Source organism: Mytilus trossulus, chromosome 4, assembly GCF_036588685.1.
Source record: "Mytilus trossulus isolate FHL-02 chromosome 4, PNRI_Mtr1.1.1.hap1, whole genome shotgun sequence".
Taxonomy (NCBI): Eukaryota; Metazoa; Mollusca; class Bivalvia; order Mytilida; family Mytilidae; genus Mytilus; species Mytilus trossulus.
Window position 1 is genome coordinate 14,536,313 of NC_086376.1, and position 12,553 is coordinate 14,548,865.

Below are 12,553 nucleotides of genomic sequence, written 5' to 3' on the forward strand. Positions count from 1 at the left end.
TACATGCCGGTACCAGAGCGCATTTCTGCAGATTATATCAGTAAAAAAGAGTGAAAACATTAAAATATCAGAGATCAATTTAAAAAAAGGAAATTCGTACAAATTTTATCAAGAAATATTTTTTGTGTATGTTCTCTTATATCATTTACCTACGTGAAATAAAGTCTACTTTTTACTTTTTAATTGTATTATTTTTATTAATATTTGTTTTCACAAATTGATTTGTCATGTTGTGAAAGAGATTGATATAGGTAAACAAGACAGTGACCTAATGACCAGAGGTGTATTGCTATGATACATGATTGTCACGGATGCAATTTTCTAACCAAGACCAAATATTGGTCAGTATTTGGCGTACCCTGCAGATAATATTCTTTTAGGAATAGAGGGTATAAAAATGACCAGTATAATACAATTAAAATGACGTATTGATTTATATAGAAAACAATTATCAAAAACAACGGTATGATATATAATGGGTAAAAGGTACCAGGATCATTACTTTATTCGCAAGACGCGCGTTTCGTCTACATGAGACTCATCATTGACGCTCAGATCAAAATAATTCTCAAACATCATAAATCAGTTCAGTTGAAAATGCCTCTTTATTATAAAGATCAGTCTGTACCAATCATTTTTCAATAACAAACATATTTTGCAGGATCACAATATTGACGACTTTAGGTCTGAACCTCCCGATTGCACCTGTACTAGTTGCAAATTCATATTATCTGGGTGGCCACTTTATTACTATTGACCTCAACATTGTCAATAATACTTCTGTGCAAAATGTGTTATCCAAAGGTTCAAAATATTTTGAGCCTGAACCCGTCAATTGGAAATACAACTTAAAAATACTGATTGATTAGTCGAGGACTTTACCTGGCAATAGGCTTAACGCGAGAAAAAAAAAGACGTAGATAGTCTTTCTGAATGAACAAATGTAAGGTCGTTGATACAAATTAGGGTTATGAAACTGAATCCGTCAATTGGAAATACCCATTCTACATCAATCCTTAAAGACATTGATGTTACAATTTTTTGTGTGTAAATCTCTTTTTATAAGTTGCTTGATAAATGAATTTCATATTGACAATTCACTTGGAAACTCAACATATACCCTCACGAGACTTAACAAAGATGGAAAACTTGGGTAGTCATAGGTTTGTTATATGTTACTTAAGAATTTCAACCAAACATAGATAACGTAATCTTCCATCACTGTATTGGATACCTAAACTACATTAGTGTCCTTACAAACAACAGTATATTACTGGGTCTTCCAAATGCTCTATAAAACCTCTTTCTTGAAAATAAAGATCTATTTGATCAGCAATCAAAGCCGGGCGTCAAAGTTATTGTAAAACTGCCTATTCTAGAGGTGGTGTGCATCAGATACAAATACTTCAAAATTCCAAAGATCTTTTAGAGAACATTCAATCTAAGACTCATTCATCTTTAAATAGTATTAATAAATGCTATGTAGTTTCCTATCGAACTTTTTGTTTATTGTAAACTAAAATAATGACACTCGAAGGACACCGTTGGCAAATTCCTCTCAAATGTTTAAGAGGTATAAAAATCCACCCATTATTGAAATACCTGCCGTGATATCTGCATACATGTTGTTCGGTCCTCCTTAGCATATACTATTCATTACCACATATTGTTAGATTAATTATACACGAATTCCCCCTCTGAAAATCAACGGCTATAGAAAAGTATCAACAAAGCAGTTCCTCACTTTGTTTAACGATTCTATATCGTCTTTTATCTTGTAAACGACTCAAACTAAAACATTTAGAACCGTAGTTTATTGGTCCATTTCGGTTGCTTTGAATGTGTTTTAACATTAAATGCTTTAAATTAGGCTAGTGTAAAAATCATAATTTGAAACCAACATTCAATAGTGTAGTCAGAGGGACATGCAAACTGATAATTCGACAACAGGACAACACCAGAACTAAGAAAAACAAAAAGAAATTAACAAACAAACAGACACACAGGAAAAAGAACATAAAACACTGCATAGTAAAGACAATTAGCAGCAATAAACCCATTGCATTCGCTGTGAATTAGTTATGACATTAAGGGTCTTACTATTAGGTTAGTGAATGAAACATAATTTGAACCCAACATGCAATAGTGAAGTCGGTCTTTAAAAACTAAAAAAGGGGCGACGATACCAGAGACATATTTGAATTTATAATTCCAAATATGATAACGCCAGGACGAAAAAAAAACAAAGACAAAAAACAACAAACTGATAGATAGAAAAGAGAACACAGAACACAGCAAGGTAAACACGATTAGCAGAACAAACGTCGCCAAAACATATTTGGATAATCTTATGTGCTCTGAAGAGTAGGCAGATGTGCTCGCGTCTATTTGTCAATGTAAATACAAACTTTGTAACACGTCTTATTCGCTAAATCTCATTCGTTTAAATGGACCTACATATTAATCATAGGGGTCTCCTTTTCAAATTGAAATTTACTGTTAAATTTGATTTAAATGTCAAAACACTCACAATTTGTGTGTATGAGACAAGCTTTTTGGCTCTAATGCACCTATTAACACATGAACATCCTAAAACAAAATAAAGACTTATCCCTAGAGTTGTCTTTTATTTTCGGCTAACCGTTACTTTAGTTACGATCATCCACTTACCACCAGTAATCATGCGAATACTAGTCACTCATTGTTAGACATTGTACAAGGTCATGCGTGTCGCAGACTGTTTTTGATGTCGTTACACTTATTCCGTCAGGTGTTCATTGATTTGTAAATGAGTGAAATTCTGTCCGTAGTGCTAAAGCTTCTTTTTCACTTTTGTTTGTTCAACCTTGTATACCATAATCTCCTATGCGAAATTGAAAAAAATCTTAAAGAAATAACCCGCAATGCTTTTCAAAATAAAAACGATAGCATATGCTATACATTTATTAATTTGGGATACCAAAATGCAAATTGTGTGTTAAGTTAACATGCTATAAACAGGGAAAAATAATAATGTTGTAGTTGCTTATAATTGACAAACTATTTCTTGAATTTGAAGACTTTTTCAAAAAATTGTCGGCATTTCTATGAAGACGAACTGTGCGCCTCTTCTTTATGACTTCATCTTATTTTGATGTGAATCGGACATCTTTCAGACACTTGTCCAAAACGAGAAGATCAAAGAAGCCAGGTCATTTAATTCTACTTTCAGATATATTGATGATGTACTTTCCATTAAAAATCCATCTATACTTCGCATTTGTTAGCCACGTCCATCTCAGCACCAGAATCTATGACACGTGAAACCATTTTAATTTGGAAATAATCAATTTTTGCAATCAGTCATATACTAACTTGACCGGCATAGAGGATATTCATTTCCTAACTATTGTGGTATTTAAGAGCTTTCAGCTCCTTTAGAGACTTTGTTAAACGTAAAATGTGTCTGAGTTTCTAATTATATATAAGTGATGAACCAGTAGTATGTCTAAGAACGTCAAGTAATTTTTCCGAAAAGTTCAACGAAAGGTGTCAATACCTGTTGATATACATTCCATATCAACTTAACAAATAACACACGAGGGTTTTAAAGTAAATATTCAGAGAGAGGACTGGTTAAATGTTTGCAAAAGAATAAATTATTCTAAAATAAGGATGTGCTAATCCCAGGCAGAACACCTTAGCTGGATTTGGAACAACGTTTTGGAACTTTTAGTCCTCAATGCTTTTCAACTTTTTACTTGTTTTTTTTGCTTTCGAACTTTTTTCATCCGAGCATCGCTGGTAAGTCTTGTGTATAACATTATAAACCTGTCAGCTTTTGTTAGCTGTTCTGCTTGTGTTTCTGTTTCCTATATACTCTCCCATTTATTTGTAGTGTAGTACTATCATGTAATGTTGTCATCTTAGAGTTATATTCAACATTGTCACAAAAGCGAGAGGTTTCGCATACCAAACGAAACAGGTTCAAATTACCCCTTTTTATTTATTCAAATGTCATAAACCAGGTCAGGGAAATTGCCATTGTTATATTAAATTTGGTTCTGTATGTGTTATATATTAATGTCGTGTTCCTGTTGTGTCGTAGCTCCTCTCTTATATTTGATGTGTTTCCCTCGGTTTAAGTTTGTAATCCGGATTCGTTTTTTTTTATTATTACTCTTGCCTTTCATTTGTTATTTAAATAAGATATAACTAGTATGCCATTCTTTTATTTGTCTTTATGCATTTTACTTTCTCTGATTAGTATGTTTTATTAACTTTCATTTGACTTGCCTCGATATTTATATATTCGGTTATTGTGTTATTGTTTTATGATAACTATGGTATTCCTGTCTTTCATGTTTACTAATTTGCTTTGTCTTAATGCCTTTTGGTGTTTCTCTGATAAATATGACGTTATTTCAACAGCTTAGACAAAACATATCCCTTTGAGAAAAAGATCAAATACTAAACTCCTAGGTTCAAAACGGAAAGTCCCTAATCAAATGTTAGAATGAAATGATAAAGCACATCAAACGAACGGACAACAACTTTCATATTACTTACTTGGTACATGCAGTTTTAAATGTAGAAATTGGTTGATTGGACCTTGGTTCTAAGCGCTTAGCCTCTCACTTGTATGACAGTCGCATCAAATTTCATCATATGTATAACGATGCGTGGATAAAACACACATGATAATTTATTCATACGGTATTTAAATCGGAAATGAATTTATTCTAAAACCAGTAAAAATCATTAAACAAATGTAGGATTATACTCTTGGGGACAAAAAGTTCAGAAGTATGTGGCATCGACCTAATGGCGTAAAAAGTTCAAACGTAGTAGGATTATAATTTAGTACGCTAGAAGTGCGTTTCGTCTACAACACTCATCAGTGACGCTCAGATCAAAATATTAATAAAGCCAAATAATTACAAAATTGAACAGCATTGATGACCAAAATTTCCAAAGCATGTGCAAAATACGGCCTTTGCATTTTATTTCTCGGATACGAAAGAACTTTGTTTTCTAAAAAAAGCTTTGTTACAGGAAATTTACAACACCAAAGCGTTGACTACTGGGCTGGTGTTACCCTGGGGGACGAAATGTCTACCAGAAGTGGAATCGACCCAGTACTGTTAATAGTTATCAAAGATAACAGGATTATAGTTTAATGCTTCAGACGCGCGTTTCATCTACAATAGACTCATTAGATTTTTAGTTTAGATCAAAATAGTATTTAAGCCTATCAAATACTATGTTAATATAAAAAAAGAAGATGTGGTATGATTGCCAATGAGACAACTATCCACAAAAGACCAAAATGACACAAACATTAACAATTATAGGTCACCGTACGGCCTTTTTTTTATGTAAAAAAATGAACGAAAAACAAATATGTAACACATAAACAAACGACAACCACTGAATTAAAGGCTCCTGACTTGGGACAGACACATACATAAATAATGTTGCGGGGTTAAACATGTTAGCGGGATACCAACCCTCCCCCTAACCTGGGACAGTGGTATAACAGTACAACATAAGAACGAACTATACAAATCAGTTGAAAAAGGCTTAACTCATCAGATAGACAAAACATATAAGTTGACGTGGCCGGGTACTTATACATCACGACACAAAAAGACACAATGGAGAGATCTGAGAGTACTCGCAGTTATCTGACAGCTAGTTCAAAGCCATTAACAACTAATAAAAAAATCATGCCTCTAAGACTAAGCAATCAATCCGTACACATCCAATATACAATGAATTTCGTGTACAGATGTCATAAACAGCCAGAGAAAAACATGACTTTGTGCAATGCCAAGTAACAGGTATCGACAGATTATGAGGATGTGCTATCACGTTTGAAATTAGTTTTCTACAGGTACAACCAAACTTCAAAACCAAATCTTTACATCTATGGAAAAATTAGTAAAGTTTAAGGTAATTTATGGTAACGATATCCCTGGTTAAATAATTTCCCAGTAATACATAGGTTGTGTTCGTTAAAATCAAAAGCGTCACAACAGACACGGACATAGCGAACAAGTTGTGAAATATAAACACCGTAAGATGGTGCCAAAGGAACATCACCATCCAAAAATGGAAAATTAACAATAGGGAACGAAAAATCGTCTCTTTTGTCGTAAATTTTTGTGTGTAGTTTCCCGTTTAAAACCGAAATATCTAAATCCAGGAAAGGACAGTTATTACCGAATACATTTGATTTATCTAAAGTAAGTTCCTTGGGGTAAATTTCAGCAGTATATTGAGAATAACTCTTGATTATTTAACGAAAAAATGTCATTAAGATAACGGTAAGTGTTGTTGAATTTATCAATTAAATGCAATTTCGATAGGGTCTTTACTGAGTTTAGTCATAAACTGTGATTCGTAACAGTACAAAAACAAGTCTGCTATTAAAGGGGCACAATTAGTGCCCATGGGGATACCTACAACCAGTCGATAAACTTTGTTGCCGAAACGTACGTAAATATTATCAAGGAGAAAATTAACAGCCTCAATCATCTCATCACACCTCAAGTAAGTATATCTAGCATATTTACCTTTATCATTAGAGAAAAAGGCTTTAAATGAGTTGCAGCAAATATATCTACATTCAGCTTTACCAAACGACCATTTAATTAGATAGGAAAACTTTTGTTAAATAAGATAGTGTGGAAGTGTAGTGTTAAGAGTAGAAAAATCAAAACTATTAACAGAATCAAAAGGACCATCAAAAGCCCGCAATTTATCTAAAACATCCAAAAAAAAAATTACACTCCAAATATGGTTTATACCACTATGTTCATATATTTTATTACAATAATTTATGATAAGCTACTTAACAGTAGTTAATGAACTAGTTAATAGAACTGACAGATTAGTTGTAGAACACTTACTAGAGGCCGAAATGAAACGAAATTTAAATGTTTTTTTGTGTAGTTTAGGTAGCCAATACATAGTAGGGACCTTCAAATGTTCAGAAGAATCCTTAAGCTTTGATGTGGTTGTAATATGCTTGTTTACTATATGACTCTCTGTTAAGCGGATGGACTTGAATATAGATGAATTTAAAATTTAATTCTTAAGAACGTCCGTGTAGTATTTACGTCATACCACAACCACATTGTTGGCTGCTTTGTCGGCCGGTACAAACACAAACCGCTTTGAAAGTATTTGAAGTTTATTTCTTATTCTGGAAATAGGTGTATTGTGTACTCTATTACTTCTAAATTATTTTCAAATTGTGATATTCTCTTATCTGCCACATTCATACATTTATTTAAATAAGAATCAAGAGATTTTTTATCAGATTTTTCCCGTTTACACCTTTTTTTTACAAAATGAGGAAAGAGCATCTTTGGTGACTTGACGACACTCTTTCCAATCTATTTTAGATGGAGGACGATATTTTGGTCCTTTTTTCAAAAAGTTTTTAACCTCTCTATCCTGGACGATATTGTGGTCCCCTGTAATAACATGGCCATAAGGAAAATATCTAAACTTCGACGATTCACAGATTCAAGTTAAGGGAGAATTACAATCTATATTCACGTCGGATGTAACCGACGTATAATTAAAAATTAAACTTCTGCTGTTTTTTTTTGTATTTGTATGAAGTTATAGGTGGTTCTACATTATCAATATAAGGAGGTATACAGTTTTGAACGGTAGAGTCATTAAATATACTAGATAAGTTGATAAAATCAATACCTCTGCTAATATGTTTAATTTGTCAAAAAATGACGTTTATGATCTTCAGGTTTGTCGATACGTGGGAACAGCCTATGGTTGAAAAAGCTGTAATTATACGAGAATATTCATACAGTGGGCTGAAGAATGAGATGGTGTCACACTCTTTTGAAATATCGTGTAATTTACTTATGGGTATTTGACCCAGTTAACAAAATAATTGATGCCTACCATTATTTTAAAATATAGAAAGGAGATTATCAAGTGTATAATTTATACGATGTTTAACTCGTTGATTTCGATTAATACGTTTCCCATGACACCTATTATTTCGTTGTTTTTTTATCAATAATATTCATGATTTCAATAGAGGTAGTACAAAATGTAGTAATTATATTCCCTTGTCCAAGGATATTGTCATTTAGACCCAGGGGATAAGCTGTTTGAAGTCGTTTAATCCAAGACAGTTCGATAATTTTACGGGAATCTTTAAATTGTTTATGTGACTGCCCTTGTTGTTTCTGGACCGTTTCGAGCGGTTGAAATCTAATAAATTTGATATTATGGTTGTGTTTACCTAAATGTTGATAAATTATGCTTTTGAATTTCTTAGGTTTTCGGAAGCGGTATAGCTGTTCCTGTGTTCGTTTTAAAAACTCACGTCCTGTTTGTCCTACATATTGTATATCACACTTTGGCTTTGTTCATGTTACCAGATAAATGAGGCTTTGGGGTTTTCATGTTATGTCACAGGAAAAGCTCTGTAACATTGTATATGTGCCTGTCCCATTCAGCATTCTGTAGGTCATTTTTTGTCACGTGGTTATGTCTGTCAGATTTGTTTTTCATAAATTGTTATGTAATTTATACGGCCGTAAGTTTTGTCAATTGGATTGTTTGATAAATTTTATGTTTCGGTCTTTTTTAGCCGACTACATTATATGTTTTTTTTCCTTTTTTCTCATAGTTGATAGCAGATTTGTTGCCTATAATTTCTTTCATTCACTACAATTAAAATAAGGTGGATAGTTGTTTCATTGACAATTAAATCAGATAGTTAACCTAATTGTAATAAAGCTATTTGTATACTGTAAACAAATTAATGAAATCGTTATACATGTATATATAATTAAAAGGGTAAATACATTAGTGTACGAAATATAGAAAAGATTTAATAAGTGCTCTTATATAAATCCACATAATTCGTTATATTCTGACAAACATAACGTGCTATTTTTGACTGTTATTGTATTTAACCATGAATACCAGATGTTGTTAAGAAATATACCAGATGATTATGAATAGTTCGCTGAAATACTTGTAATATGTTAAAGTCATAGTTACCCAAAACATTGATTAGATAAGTGATGATATTTTGTTTTGAAGTCAGAGGTGAGTAACACTTTTGTAAACAAAAAATATTTCTCTAAAATAAAGAACAATATTTGCAGTTAATGATAATCTAATTAAGCAACAGTAGTAAACCACTAGTTAAGAAAGCTCGAGGGTACAAAAATGTCAGCAATTTTTTTTCATAGTAGCCTTAGAAATCTTCTAAAAATGTTAATATCTTTTAAAAAGCTCCTTATCATTTCCCTTTGGTTCAACATGCCCTTTCTTTGCATTAAAATTGAAATATTTTTTAATTTATAAGTGACCTATTTTGATCATTTTTTTTAATAGGCTGTACTTAAACTAAAAAAATGCATACTTCCTTTGAAGGCAGATAGTGATCGTAAATAAACGATGACCTCATTTTTGTTCTTTTTCTAGATATATCTGTATAGGATAAATTGCTATACAGGAAGAAACAAATCTTATATCTAACGGATTTATTCCCTCGATTGAGCGAGAAACACATGTGATTACAATGTAAAGATGAAGGTAACAAACCTTCTGTATGATTGCAAAAATGAACAACATCTATCTTGAACTGACACAAAATCAAACGCCAGAACACACATGCTACATAGTAACAGGCAATTTGGCAACACTTATTGTACTACTGATTTTGTACAGGATATTTTACTACGTATAAAACTGTCAAATTCAAGGAAATATTTTGTTCTGCTTGTTTTCGTGTGCAGCTGAATGTGACGTTCTATGATTCGGTGATATTACACATGGAAATGAACAAACAGGTTTTAGTCAATACCATTAAACGAACATCTACTTAACTTTTATCAAACAGTATCATATGTGTTTATGACTTGCCATAAGATTGCTAGGCTTATAAAATTACCATTTTCTACATAAATAAATGCATGAACCAAGTCAGGGTTGTTATAGTTAGTATTCATTCCCTAGATGTGTTTCAGGTTTTGTTTTGTCATTTGATTAATGACTTTCCTTTTTGAATTATCTTCGGAGTTCAGTATTGTTTGTGAATTTACTTTTTATAAAGGTCCCTAGTCTAATGTTTTGTCAATACATAGTGTAATGAAACGTCTTGTCAAGTTTTTTTGACGGACTTATGCCACTTATTGCGGACCTCTTTTTGTATTGTTATGAGTTACAATTTATGACAAAAATTAGGAAAGACCCATCAAAACAACATCTAATAAACAAATTTAATAATACTTTTAGATATTTGGATGATATTTTGGCTCTCAACAATGACGACTTCAGTATGTATATTAATGACATTTATCCCGCTGAACTTACTTTAAATAAAGCTATTACTAATAATGACCACTGCCCTTTCCTCGATCTTGATATATATATCACTAACGGAAAGCTGAATACTAAAATTTATGATAAAAGGGATGATTTTTCATTTCCTATCGTTAATTATCCGTTTTTAGATGGTGACGTTCCCTTGTCACCATCTTACGGTGTTTATATATCTCAACTTGTACGATTCGCTCGTGTTTGTAACAATGTTTTAGATTTTAACGAGAGAAATTTATGTATTACTGAAAAAGTATTACGTTATATTTAACTGTGCCATTAAAGTGCGAGGTTTGGCATGCCTTAAAACCAGGTTCAACCCACCACTTTTATTCCCCTTTAAAAGTGTCCTGTACCAAGTCAGGAAGATGGCCATTGTTATAATATTGTTCGTTTCTGTTTTCTCTTATTTTTGAGATAAGACGTGGCACGGTGCTTGTCTATCCCATATTCATGTGTTTGGTTTTGGTGTTATGTTTGTTGTTCTCGTGGTGTATTGTCTGTTGATTGGTCCGTTTCTGTGTGCTGTTGCGTTTCGGTGTTGTGTCGTTGTTCTCCTCTTATATTTAATGCGTTTCCCTCGGTTTTGGTTTGTTGCCCCGATTTTGTTTTTTGTCCATGGATTTATGAGTTTTGAACAGCGGTATACTACTGTTGCCTTTATTTACACCAGGGTTTTCGATATCACAAACTGGTCAAAACATTTACTAAATGTTATCATCGGTATAAAGACATCATACGTAAATATAGCTCAACATGCAGACTTTTTATACGTTCAGGTATTTCACATCCATTTTTTTATGGAACTATTCTTTATAAAGCACAAAGGTGTCAGTATTCACCTCAGAAACTTACAAAACCTTTAAATAGACTGATTAAGAAGGGATATAATTACGATACTGTTGTCAAGTCATTAAAGATTGCATATTTTGGTTTTAATATTGAGTCACTGATAAGGTCTTTGCGTCGGAACTAAAGACATTTATTCTAAAAACAGTTGTTGGCATGACACGGGTTATGTTCTTCTCATATATGTTATGATGTCATGATACTAAACCCCTAACGGGAAGGATTGTGCCTGATGTTCATATGATGAAATCATAATCTTTCAGTCAGTTTAATTGAAGTCTGGAGCTGGAATGTCAGTTAACTGCTAGTAGTCTGTTGTTATTTATGTATTATTGTCATTTTGTTTATTTTCTTTGGTTACATCTTCTGACATCAGACTCGGACTTCTCTTGAACTGAATTTTAATGTGCGTATTGTTATGCGTTAATTTTTCTACCTTGGTTAGAGGTATAGGGGGAGGGTTGAGATCTCACAAACATGTTTAACCCTGCCGCATTTTTGCGCCTGTCCCAAGTCAGGAGCCTCTGGCCTTTGTTAGTCTTGTATTATTTTGATTTTGGTTTCTTGTGTACAATTTGGAAATTAGTATGGCGTTCATTATCACTGAACTAGTATATATTTGTTTAGGGGTCAGCTGAAGGACGCCTCCGGGTGCAGGAATTTCTCGCTACATTGAAGACATGTTGGTGACCTTCTGCTGTTGGTTTTTTTATTTGGTCGGGTTGTTGTCTCTTTGACACATTCCCCATTTCCATTCTCAATTTTATTATTGATATAACTTCGTCTAATAGACGTTGTAACTCATGAACTATATTTACTTAATGAACGATGTTTAAGCTATATGTATAATGTTGCTGACTTTGTTAACATATGTATACATGAATGTTCGAATATTTATTAAATGTAAATGACGGAGCCATGACTCACACCAAACAATAATCTGGAAATGGCTCAAAAAGTGACAAAAATATTAAAACGGGCAAACCAATGGTACAACACACTGTGGATTCATTGTTATTCGTTGGATACTAATTTACGTGGCTTTTTATGGGTATAAATGAACCACGAATTTTAAAAGCCTTAAAAAGTCAACTCATATCTTAAACAATATAGGAAAAGTCTACACATAATTTCACTCTCAAATTTTTGTACATGAGATTCTTCCAAATAGTTTAATTTGAATGTTTTTATTTGTGTATTCAGACATGCTTTGAGGACCATATTATACAACTGAATGATAACATGGCACTAAATAAGCGATTAAGAAGTCGATGGCGTGCAATGGTGATATTTCTAATAGCCTATACACTAGTTTCGTTCACCATGATGACTTTGGATTCTTCAACAA